Below are 11,888 nucleotides of genomic sequence, written 5' to 3' on the forward strand. Positions count from 1 at the left end.
TTTTATGACAACTTGATGGATGTGCAAGGATAGGACAATATATCACTGACCCTCTTTTCAGCATCCGCTTGTTGCTCACTCACTGTATGATTCTCCAGTCGGGTGGTAAATAAAACGCTCTGACCTCTCAGCAGGTGTCATTGTACACTGTGAAACACATGCTGTAATTTCTGACAGAAATGATAGAATGTATGTGTATGCGTAGATGTTGGTAGAATGATGCTGAAGTTGGAACTGCCAGGCAGGAGGCCTAGAGGAAAACCGAAGAGGAGATTTATGGGTGGATTGACAGAGGATATGAAGTTAGTTGGTGTGAGAGAAGAGGATACAGAGAATGAGGTTAGATAGAGGCAAATGATTTGCTGTGGCGACCCCTGAAGGGAGAAGCTGAAAGGTATGTGCGGACTGTGATTGTTGCAATTCAAATATAACCAGAATTTATGCATTAGGCAGAGATACTATTTCACATTTGCAGCACCAGCATGTATTATTGGACTGTTTGGGAGGATACATAACAATGTTTCCTTCCTTTTTGTGTCTGTCATTTTGTAGAAATCATAAAAAGGGTTTTGTTGTTTGGATCAAAACGATACGAAAATAAAAAACACAACGAAAAATTTGACATCTGGAGTACCCTCTGGAAATCCACTAGGAGTCCATGTTTTACACACATGTGCAGTTAATGAGTTGTACTGTTTTGCTTTGGTTTTTTGGTTGCTTATGGTTTTCTTTTTTTTTTTTTTTTAACTTTTATTTTTATTTTCTTTTTACATTGAAACACAAGCTATCGACACTGACCAATATCATTTACCCACCACAAAAGAGCTAAAAAACATACATGCATGTGACCAGACCATCGTTATCAACTGTGATGACAAATATGTTTGCGTAAACAGTTTTTTAACATCAGCCAGCCGCAGCACCCAAAATTAGACGATTTCTCTCATGGCTGACCTGTGTGTTTGTGTTCTGATTTTATTTAGGATGGACAGGGTGCAGTATTCATGTTGTGATTTGAAATGAGATTATTGCAACTACACTTGAGTCCCTGCCTGAGCCTGAGCCAGATCCAAATTCCAACTTTAAAACCACGTCAGATTGATCTCTTCTGGTCTGGCATCCCGATATGAGATGGATGAAAACCGATTGTTGACCAAAAATATTATCAGTGGCCCTAAATTTAAACTCTTATATTTGTCTTTATCATATCTACTTGTTTTTCTTGGTAAATGGTCATAAATTAATTCAAATATGAAACAATATAACTTGCAATTTAATTTTAATTCTAATTTATTTCTATATGTTAGCAGTTAACTTCGAAAAAAATTACAACCTTTCTGATGCACCTTACAATGGTTTACCTTGTCTGATTATATTTACATTTAATTGTATATGCAAGATAAGCCAAATGAAATGTTATCATTTAATTTGGATTCAGAAGTGCATTGAGGAGAATTGTTGAGCTGGGTGGATCAGATAATAGATGAAGAGTGGTAATTTCGTATTCTTGGATGTTGTTAGCGAGATCAAGACTTCCAAAGGGACTGTCAGTGGGGTGTATTTCCTTTCATAGCATTTTAATTCCATCTATTTTAGAATTACTCTCAGAAGTTCTCTTGTACAGCCATTATATGTTTGTATAATTATTTTTGGAGTAAGAAATTATTAACATTTTTTGATGTATTACCTGTATCCACATCAATCACAGATTGCAAAGCAAATATTAACAAATGCCTAAAACCACCAAAGTCTTTAAATGCCATTGTTGATGCAGCATCAGATTAATGTGAAACTAAATTGTCCAGACTCACTGTGAGTTAAAGAAAAGATCTATATCAAAACAGGCCAACTGAAAAGGGCTAATTTTCAACTGTAACCCTAGAGATTATTTTAATTACAATCATAAACAGACAGTCTGTTGAAGGCTGATCCTGCTCACCTGCATGCAACCACATGTTGCAGTTACAGAGCATCGGAAACTCCCTGGAACGGTGTGAACATGTATAAGAGCATCCATGTGAACAAATATCGTGAAATTGTTTAACCAAAAACATCTGAAGGATTGTTGTGACAAAGGGATTGTTTAACATCAAACTGATTTAATGTAATTTGGTGCACTTAAGATAAACTTTAATGGTGGGGTTTTTAAGCAAAAGAAACTTTGATTTTTTCTCCTCTGTTCCATCAAAAGTGCTTGCAGGCTAAATATTTTCACTTTGGAGCTGTGTATTTTTTGGCCAAAAAACGTATAGATAAATTTGCAAAAATTTAAAATATGACAACTAATATTACTAGATTTTGGACACTATGAATCATGTTCGAAATGGGCTTGTCTGTTAAATATTTGGCGTTTTCACCTTTGATTGGCGTTTTTCTGTCATTTACTTCAATTCAGCCAATATTTAATGGATCAAATGTGACATTAATTATGTTTTCTTCAGTTAAAGAATGACCTGATTGAAAATTTACTCAGAAATAGCTATTCATGTCTTTAATTTTCCATGTACTGTCAGGTCATGAATTTCTTAGTATATTTTGATGTCAGATTTCTCGTAGTGTTTTTTTTTATTTTTGTATTGCTTTGATCCTAACAACAAAGCCCTTTGATTTCCCCTAAAACATTGTTATAGATGTTTCCAAATAGTCCAATAATACATGCTGGTGCTGCAAATGTGAAACTGCATCTCTGCCTAATGCATAAATTCTGGCTATATTTGAATTGCAACAATTACAGTCCACGCGTACCTTTTAGCATCTCCCTTCAGGGGTCGCCACAGCAAATCATTTGCCTCCATCTAACCTTATTCTCTGTATCCTCTTCTCTCACACCAACTAACTTCATATCCTCTGTCAGTCCGCCCATAAATCTCCTCTTTGGTTTTCCTCTAGGCCTCCTGCCTGGCAGTTCCAACTTCAGCATCATTCTACCAACATCTACGCATACACATACATTCTATCATATCTGTCAGAAATTACAGCATGTGTTTCACAGTGTACAATGACACCTGCTGAGAGGTCAGAGCGTTTTATTTACCACCCGACTGGAGAATCATACAGCGAGTGAGCAACGAGCAGATGCTGAAAAGAGGGTCAGTGATATATTGTCCTATCTTTGTCTTAGGTGTATGTATGTGTTTCTGTTTCACCTTCTTTTGTTTACTGAATATTTTAGTTTAGCTCCATACTTACCTCTAGGCTGTGCGGAGGTTTGTGATTTTTCTTTCAATTCCATTCTGCGTCTTACATTTGTGTTCATCGAAAGGCTTCATATCTGACCATATCAGGTGTTACACTGTAATGTTTAACTCTCACACAACTTCTAACTCAGCGCTGTTATTTCAAAATGTTAGTATACTGTATATGGCTATGCCAGCAGAAGGGAGATCACTGGCCACTCAGCTGTTGATTTAGGGATCACTCACAAATTGAGATGTTGCCAGTTCTATAATGTGCAGAGACTGAGATAAGTGGCTGTGGGGCTCCTCTGTGTTAAAGAGGCATGACACCCAACAGGACCTGACTGATGCAGGGTGGCCTGAGGAATAACCTGTTCCGCGTCGCAGCAGCCGTGGAGAACTCATTGTAAGGTAAAACACACTGTTGACAAAAGTTATGACCCAGCTCCCTGGAAAAACATTGGTGCAAAAGATCGCTTTGACAAATTGGCGAAGTTAGTTAGCTTAAGCATGAGTAGAAGGATAGCTCAAGCCAAAACACACATCACGATGAGAATGGCTATTGGTGGCAAGAGTTAAGCAGACAAGAGGATTATGTTGAACTATATTATATATTTGATGGGCGTCATTTTGTATAAAATAGATAAACAGATCAATACACACATACTGTGGATACACGAAAACAACAAATGCTGTACTCTTAAGAAATATATCCCATTTAATTGAGAACTTGAAAAATAAAAAGGTGAGAGTTTAAAATGTGTTCCATTTCCTATGAACAAAGAAGGAATAAACAAACATATTCAACACATGAATATTCCTGTATACTGTGTAGTTCACTAGTATCGCTAACCATAATCATTATTTCGCTGTTGCAATTGCAATTTTCCAAACATTGTCGAATGTTCTCGAGATCTTGCATCAAATCAAGTCCAAAGGAAAGTCCCAATCTCAAAATGTCAACTGACATTAGGAGCCAAATGTCATCTTTGATGGAGCCCTTATCACGTAACGTTTTTCACACATCTGTTTGTTCAGCAACAGCAACGCTTTCTCAGCAGAGCAGTTAATCAAGTCTTGATCCCTCCGAGAAACAATGGCCTTGTTGAGCTGGCTCTCATAGCCCAGCGAGATGAGATTCAACACGTGCTTTGGACTGGTGTGACCCTGCAATATTGCCGACTAAATGAGCTGAAATGTCAGGGCTTGATGGTATTTAAATGTATGCACACATGCGCACGCACATACATACACTCACTTACTCACACACACACACACATATACACGCAAACACATAGAAGCACAAATTATGAAAATATATGCATCAAAACAATGAACTGATCATCGCAACTTTGAGTATCCAATAATTTGAGCACCATGAAAGTCCTACAGATTGCTGACAAAAAGGAGGACGCTCCATTCAAGCACTAAAAAAAGTGACTAACGTTCATTTTAATTCATCACATTGAATATTTCCAATAAATTCAAACTTATTTGATCCCTGGTGTCCATGCATTGCATTGGAGGAAATACTGATGATTGAAAATAAACTGAAAATGTGATAACCTGAATGATAATGTTTGCCTTTAATTGTTTTTTTAAGATGGAAGGCTACTTTGAAATATATGCAGATGTGTCATTCTGACAGTTCCTTGAGAGCCTAGAAACAATTTCACCCTTTGTACTTATAATTAAGAGAGGTCCCTCAAGCTCAAGTATTTCTTTACAGCTAAATCCTAAAGATACAGTGTGCCATTATTTCACCAGAATAAAAGCTTCCGTGAGGAATAGGTCTGTCAGATTAAAATGCTGTTTTCCTGGATCCAAAGTTTATCTTTAACACTTTACAAAGAAATGTGCTCAGCATTACATCCACCCTTGCAGTTAAATACAAAAGTAGGGAAGTTTTTTTCTAGTACGGCTGGATGAATTTGCAGAGGGATTTCATGAAAGTCTGCTGTCTACAAACTCAAAGCTTGAGATAAGATTTCCCATCTGTATGTGCATTTGTGTGAAAGTGCATAGCCAATTTGTGCCCAAACAGGTGTGTTTTAAAAAATTGTAGTCTAATTATTACAATAATAATAAAAGTATTAATGATAATGAAAAAGACATATACAAATGAGAATAAATAAGAGTAATTACCTGCCTGAAAGTAAACTGTATAGTTTATCATCAAGGAACACCCCAGTTTTTAATTTAATGAATTTATGTAACAACACTAATAATACATAGACATAATGTATTATAGTTATGCATTAAATATCATATGTAAACACTCTTTCAGTTTCATTTGACATCCTGAGATAAGATGTGAACAGGTTTCTTCGGATAAGGGATGTGACATGGGCTTAAGTCTTTTGGAATAACTCTGTCCTAAGAGTGGACGATGTGTCAGTCCAGCATAAACATCTTGGGCAGGTGTACACTGAGCCAAAAATCCATCGTTTGCCCAAAGGAGACTATGTTTCTGTACTGCTACTGTAAACGGGTCGAGTCTTGATGAGAAACAGAGGAGGAATAATTATCACTACTGACTGCAATAAGACCCAAGCAATAAAAACACTGTGATACTATTAATACTGAAAGAGTAATATCATATAATTGAATATTTAATGTGAAAAATCATGCAATTATTATAGTGACAGAATATTGCGTGTAAGTTTGAGAGACATTCTGTTTTTTGCGATAAATTAAGAGAAAAAAAAAACACTTTGGTGTACTACAAATATGTTAATGTAAAAAAAAAAATGTAACAGACGATTATAAAATGCATAATTTATAGTCATGTATTTATTTTTGCAAATATGGAGAATCAATTAGTATTAGAGTATCATGACAAACATCTGATACTTTAGAGAGATGTCATCTTAGAAATAATATTGGTTAAGTTTTGTAATAGAATGTAAGAATTAGCAAAACCCTTTAGAAAACTAATATTATGCAAGTTATCCCCTGGCGACAATTGTGTGCTAACCAACAGCAACCATTTCATTTGTAAGATATTGTACTTGAATGGAAAAATAAAAGTTTCAACATTTTGCAAGTTGCAAGTAAACACATTACTGTGATTTGCAGGCTGGTATCAAATCATAAAATCACTGCTTAAAACATTACTTTTTGGAAGCATACTACATCAATAACTTGTTGAGACAAAAACATAAAATCAAACAAAAGCTAACAAAATAAACAAAAAACAAATGAAATTAATTGCCTATTTTTTATCATTTCTATTGCTATAATTGGTACTATGTCCTTTTATTGTCGCTCCTGTGATCACCCATTTGTCTTATAAATAGACAAATATTGAGAAATGCAAAAACAGTAAAAAGCTGTATTGAATACTCATATTTAATCTATGTTTAAATGTATTATTCTCCTTTAAACCATTTCCACTCAAAACTGACTTTCTCAAAATAAAAGACAGATAATCTTGCCAAACTCTGCTTGGCATGCTTTCACACCCATTTGACTGTAGAGCTCAAGTGATGATAAATAAAGTTTGAATTGTTGTGTTGGTTTGTATAAATAAATCAAATTGCCTGTGCCAGATATAAAACTATGGAAATATTTGGCTCTCACTCCATGAAACAAAATGGCTTCTTCTTTTCTTCACAGTAAATACAGAAAAGAAACATCAAAACAAAACAGTCAAGAGGATAACCATTGATCCCCATCTAAGCCACACTCAATCACACTTAAATGGGGCGGCTTCTCCTACCAGAGGAACCAGCACAAACCTCTAAGTCGACAGCTAATGCTCCTCTCTCTCTCTCTCCCTCTCTCTCGCTTTTCCTGCTCAAAACCTCATGCAACGACCCAAATACCAGGCGAAGTCATGCTGGGTGTCTGGGAGGTTTTACCGAGGCCTAACTTCAAAAATTCCAGCCTCTGCTTTTGCTTTCCATTTTGTTATCACCATTCTTTGTGTCGCCCCCCTTTCAATTTCTTGTTTTGTGGGTCACTGAACCTCGGGACAAAGTGTGTCTGCTCCACCTCCTGATTCCCGCTCACCACCGATGAGACCGCCACACCAAGCAGAACGTTGAAGGATGACATTTCCTCATCCCTGATGCCCCCTCTCCTTCGTCTCTCTTAATCCAATCAGCACGGACAGAGTTTTTCTAATATACTGGTGGTCTCATACTCTGACTTTATCCCTGCAGCTGTGCTGGACTGCTCATTGGCAAGATTAGGGCCTCTGCAGCCCCTCTGATCATGTATTTCAATATGAATGGGACCAATAAGGGGGTGGATTATGGCTTAGTTACTTTGGATATCCAAGGCCCCCCTTTGATGCCCTCGAGTTTGAACAGCAATGGCAGAACCCCGCCTGGTCGGCATGGCGTGGCGGCAACGCCACCTGGCAGTCAAATGTTTGCTCATATGCGCTCATTAAACAACACCACTCTGGCAACGCGGGTACTAACTGCAGGCCCGATGGCGAGCCTTGGCCACAACCAGATGGCGCCATCACCAGTATGCCAGGTGGGGTTTGTTGTTGCCACTCATGCGCCGCCTCATGGGTGAAGGACGGGGGCTTGGGAAGCTGGGGAGTTTGGACAAAGCATGTTGCCAGCAAGGAAGTGGGCAAACAAACACACATTTATCTCCGTTGCCGCATACTTTTTCTTTCCCTATATCGATCAGCCTCCGTCTTTGGATACAGAGGACTTTGAAAACCGGTCGTGACACGAAAGATCAATTCAAATCATAAAACTTTTCCGAAAAAAGCACAGGAGGAACCATCCATCGATCTTGAATTAGCAATTAACAGTTTGCAATTTAGCACTCATAACAGTCAAGATAGACTTAGGGGGAAACTGATGTGTCAGTTTTGAGGTCATTGTTGCTGTATGTTATCTGGACAACAAAAACAAGAAAACACAGAAAATTATTTGCACACAAAAACAAACAAAAAAAAAAAAAAGAAACAACAGACTGACTGACTAAATCTGTGTCATTCAGAAAGTTAGATGGCCCCTGTAAGGAAGTCCAAGGTAAACCACTTCAAAACTAAAATAAAAAATTGTTGTTTTTTCTTGGGCAGGGGGGGGCTTTTAATGTTTTTAATTGTCCAATTTTACACCCTTACAACTACTTAACACTAAACCCATTTAGGAATTATTTTGATTAAGAGCAATTCCAAGGCCCGGCCCCGTTCACATGCATGTATCCTACAAATGCAATTGAAATTGCTTCCACTCCCAATAAAATACATATTTGTGCTATGAGCAAAGGCCTCAATTTGAGTTAGTTGTTGAGGCCTGTGTCATCTTCACTACTGGATCTCCCGTCTCAAGATCCATTGTGTGTAAAGTTCTAGAGGTGATTAATATTTGTTTTCGCTCCTCTGTGGGAGAGGAAGACCCAGCTGATCCACCCTGAGCCTTCCTTAATCCCCTGCTGGTCGACCCAGTCTCCCAATTTCCTATGCACTTCTTTTTGGTTTTCTACCTCAGAGAGAGAACACCCAATCCTGACATTTGTTTGGGACCATGGCAACACATCGGGCCGTGCTTCTTTTAAAGCTTAGCCATGACGACAAGCGTCTTTATGAAGGACCATGAGTTTTTATTCACTGCATCTGTGAAATTATATATGGATGTTGTAAAGACAGGTGAAATTGAGTTGAAACCTGACTGGCATTGGCAGATCGGCCGATGATTTCTATATCCAAATGCAACTCTCTTTTTGTTTTCTAAAACAGATGTTCTAATACCTTGCTTAATACTGCTTGAACTATATGTCAGGTTTTGGAAAGATGCTACTGTGCTTGACTTTGTCTATGTAAAAAATGGCTCCCAAGGTATTTTAGACAATTTGAACAGGCCAAAGAAGTATCTTCCTCACAGAAATAAGAAGATATCTTGAGTGAATTGGGCTGACATGGCCAGGTTGTGGGGTTTGGGGGCTTTGTTGAGGCCAATAGAGGGGGTGTCTTGAAGGATTGAGTGGCTCGCAGGGTCTATTGAGGACTTGAGCCTGTTGACAGATATACTGCTCCCTTTGTGACTACATGGGTCTGATGGAAATGGCAGGTGCAGTATGGGTAGCCGATGGAAAATGAAATCCTTTCCAGCGTTGTGTTTCAGTGGTTGTAAAAACACAGCTGTTTCAAGCTTTCTCAAATGGTTGCGCGCTCGGTTTCCATTTCACTCCAGCTCCTTGTTGCCTTGTTGGCGTAGACACTAAACTCACAAACACAGTATTATAGTCTTAGCTCTTTATAAGACCTTTAAATGGAGAAAAAAAAATGTACAGGTCAGCATCAGTGATCAACACCGCTGGATGAAAGTGCTTAGCAACTGGCTCAAAACATACCTCCAACTAACTGATAGTAATGGGAACCTACTCAGCTATTTAGTGCACACACAAACACACAAACACACACACGCACACACACACACATACATACTGACTCTGAACAGGAGAGAAGGGCTAAAACTACAAAAACATAAATTATCATTCACAATATGGATGATGGCTCAATTAAACTGGGCACATTATTATTCATTTCATTCATATTACATCCTTATTTCTTATAGTGTCACACAAATAGGTTAGACATTTAAAATTTGTATTTTAGACATATATATGATGGCCCTCTGCAGTAATAACGGTGTACCATACAACATTGTTTTGCATTTGATTTTGCAAATATGTGCACTTCACTACAAGTTGATGATTATTATTACCTTGCATTGTGTTAGGGTTCTATTCTGTTTGCAGTTTTATTGTTTTATGAGATAAAGACAGTTATTGTAATTGATGTCTGTGGTATTTTCATATTTGATGATAAAAGAATGCTACTGTCAGTTTACTTTGATAGTGAGATGCAGCAAATTAAATTTGACTTCATACCCTTTATCTATTAATTATAGAGTGTGTGTATGCATGTGTATGTATGTGTATGTATGTGAAAGAGAGAGAGAGCGACAGACAGCGAAACAGAGTACAGTATTCTTCAGTGATGGAACATAGCAACATCTACAAATTCCCTGTCTTTCAGAGATAGATAACAGTTGGTCCCTTTAATTTGCATTAAAGAGCTAAAACATACATACATACATACATACAGCACATACTGTACATAAAGGAACAGCAGGGACTCACGCACTCCTTGCAAATTGTAGTACCCCCCATCTTATCAGGAGAAATAATGGGGTTGGTGTTTGACACAAGTACAGTTCGACACTATTGCGGTCCACCTTCTAAGCTATGAATGTGAATGAATGAATTGGAGTGATGAGTTGTCATGAAGATAATATTTTCCCCGTGTGAGTGTTTGTGTTTAACTTGTTTGAGTCAAAGATCAAAAAAAGGAAAGAAAGCATAAAATCTCAGCTTCTATTCATTCTGTGGATTTGTTATTTTTTGTTTAATAGCAGTGTGTGTAACATGGTCTCGTCAGTTCTGTGTGGGAGTTTGCTCAGATGGGAAAGCAAAGCTTTTAGCGCGCTATAAGGTTGTTTAATAAATGGCACCGAGATTCACAACTCCCCCGGAAATTTCTCTTCTGCACTGTCAGCTCTCTCTCCATCATTTTCTGCCTTTACCTTTTTTCCTTGTCAACACCTTTAGCAATCAAAACATACATCTCCATTGGATAATATACATTTTAAGGTTCATAAACTGTCATCACTAAATGATGGAGAAATTCAGCCAAAGTCTATTACTTAGGGGAAATGGCACAGACTTAAGCAAGCAGAGGTGAAGGTTCATAAATGAAATATGACAGCATCATTATATACTGTTAATAACAGATGTGTGATGTTTGACACAAGTCAGATCAAAATATGTCTAAAATGGAAAAAGACAAAAAATGTTTGTCAGACGCTTTCTCTTTATTCCAGTATAAATGACGTTTAATCTTTGATAATATGTTATCTAAAATTATGATAGCAACCATTTTGCATAAGTTAGAATCCTGAAATGTGATTCAATGGCTATTTTATCTCTAAATTTACTTTTTTAAAATGTATATTATGTTATTTTAATCATTTCATTTTATTTATATATATATATATATATATATACATATTTTTTTAGATATCTATATTAGATATGAGATATCATTTTTAGCATGCTTTAACACAAATCATTAAACCGGCTTGTCTACAAAGGATTATGACAAATGCCAAACTGTAATAAAAGCATAACAATCCTCAGAGACCAACACAACAGCACACTAGCTGATCCATCTTCAAATCTCCCAAAAAAATAAATAAATGAAGAACAAGAAAGAACAAAAAAAAAAACATTCTGTGTGGATTTGGTTTTTACTGTGACACATTGATCAATGAATGATCCACCAAAGTCACTACTCACGTTTCACTTTTAAAACACGAAGAAGTTGTATAGGTGCATCGTTCTAGCATCTATCTGATGAATGACATTGACACGGGTTTACTGTGCCTTACTACAGATCCATTTTCGGGGAGATAAGAGAGACTTCCTGGATTAAGAAGGTAGTTGAGGTACATCTCCAGAGAGCCTGTTTGTTTGGGTAAGACAGCTCCTTCATTACTGCAAAACTGTGGGAGGCTGGGAAGGCAACCTGTCTCCAAGATAGCACGGGACTGCTGCCAAAATGTACTTAACCACACTGTAAGAGCAAACCACTTTCCCATGATGCATCCTACATATTACCAGAAGATGTGCATCAGGCATAATGTATATGTTGGGAAGTTAAAGGTAAGAAAATGCTGA

This window comes from Fistularia commersonii, chromosome 13, assembly GCF_037954325.1.
Source record: "Fistularia commersonii isolate RoL2024-O1a breed Wild chromosome 13, RoL_Fcom_v1.0, whole genome shotgun sequence".
Lineage (NCBI taxonomy): Eukaryota > Metazoa > Chordata > Actinopteri > Syngnathiformes > Fistulariidae > Fistularia > Fistularia commersonii.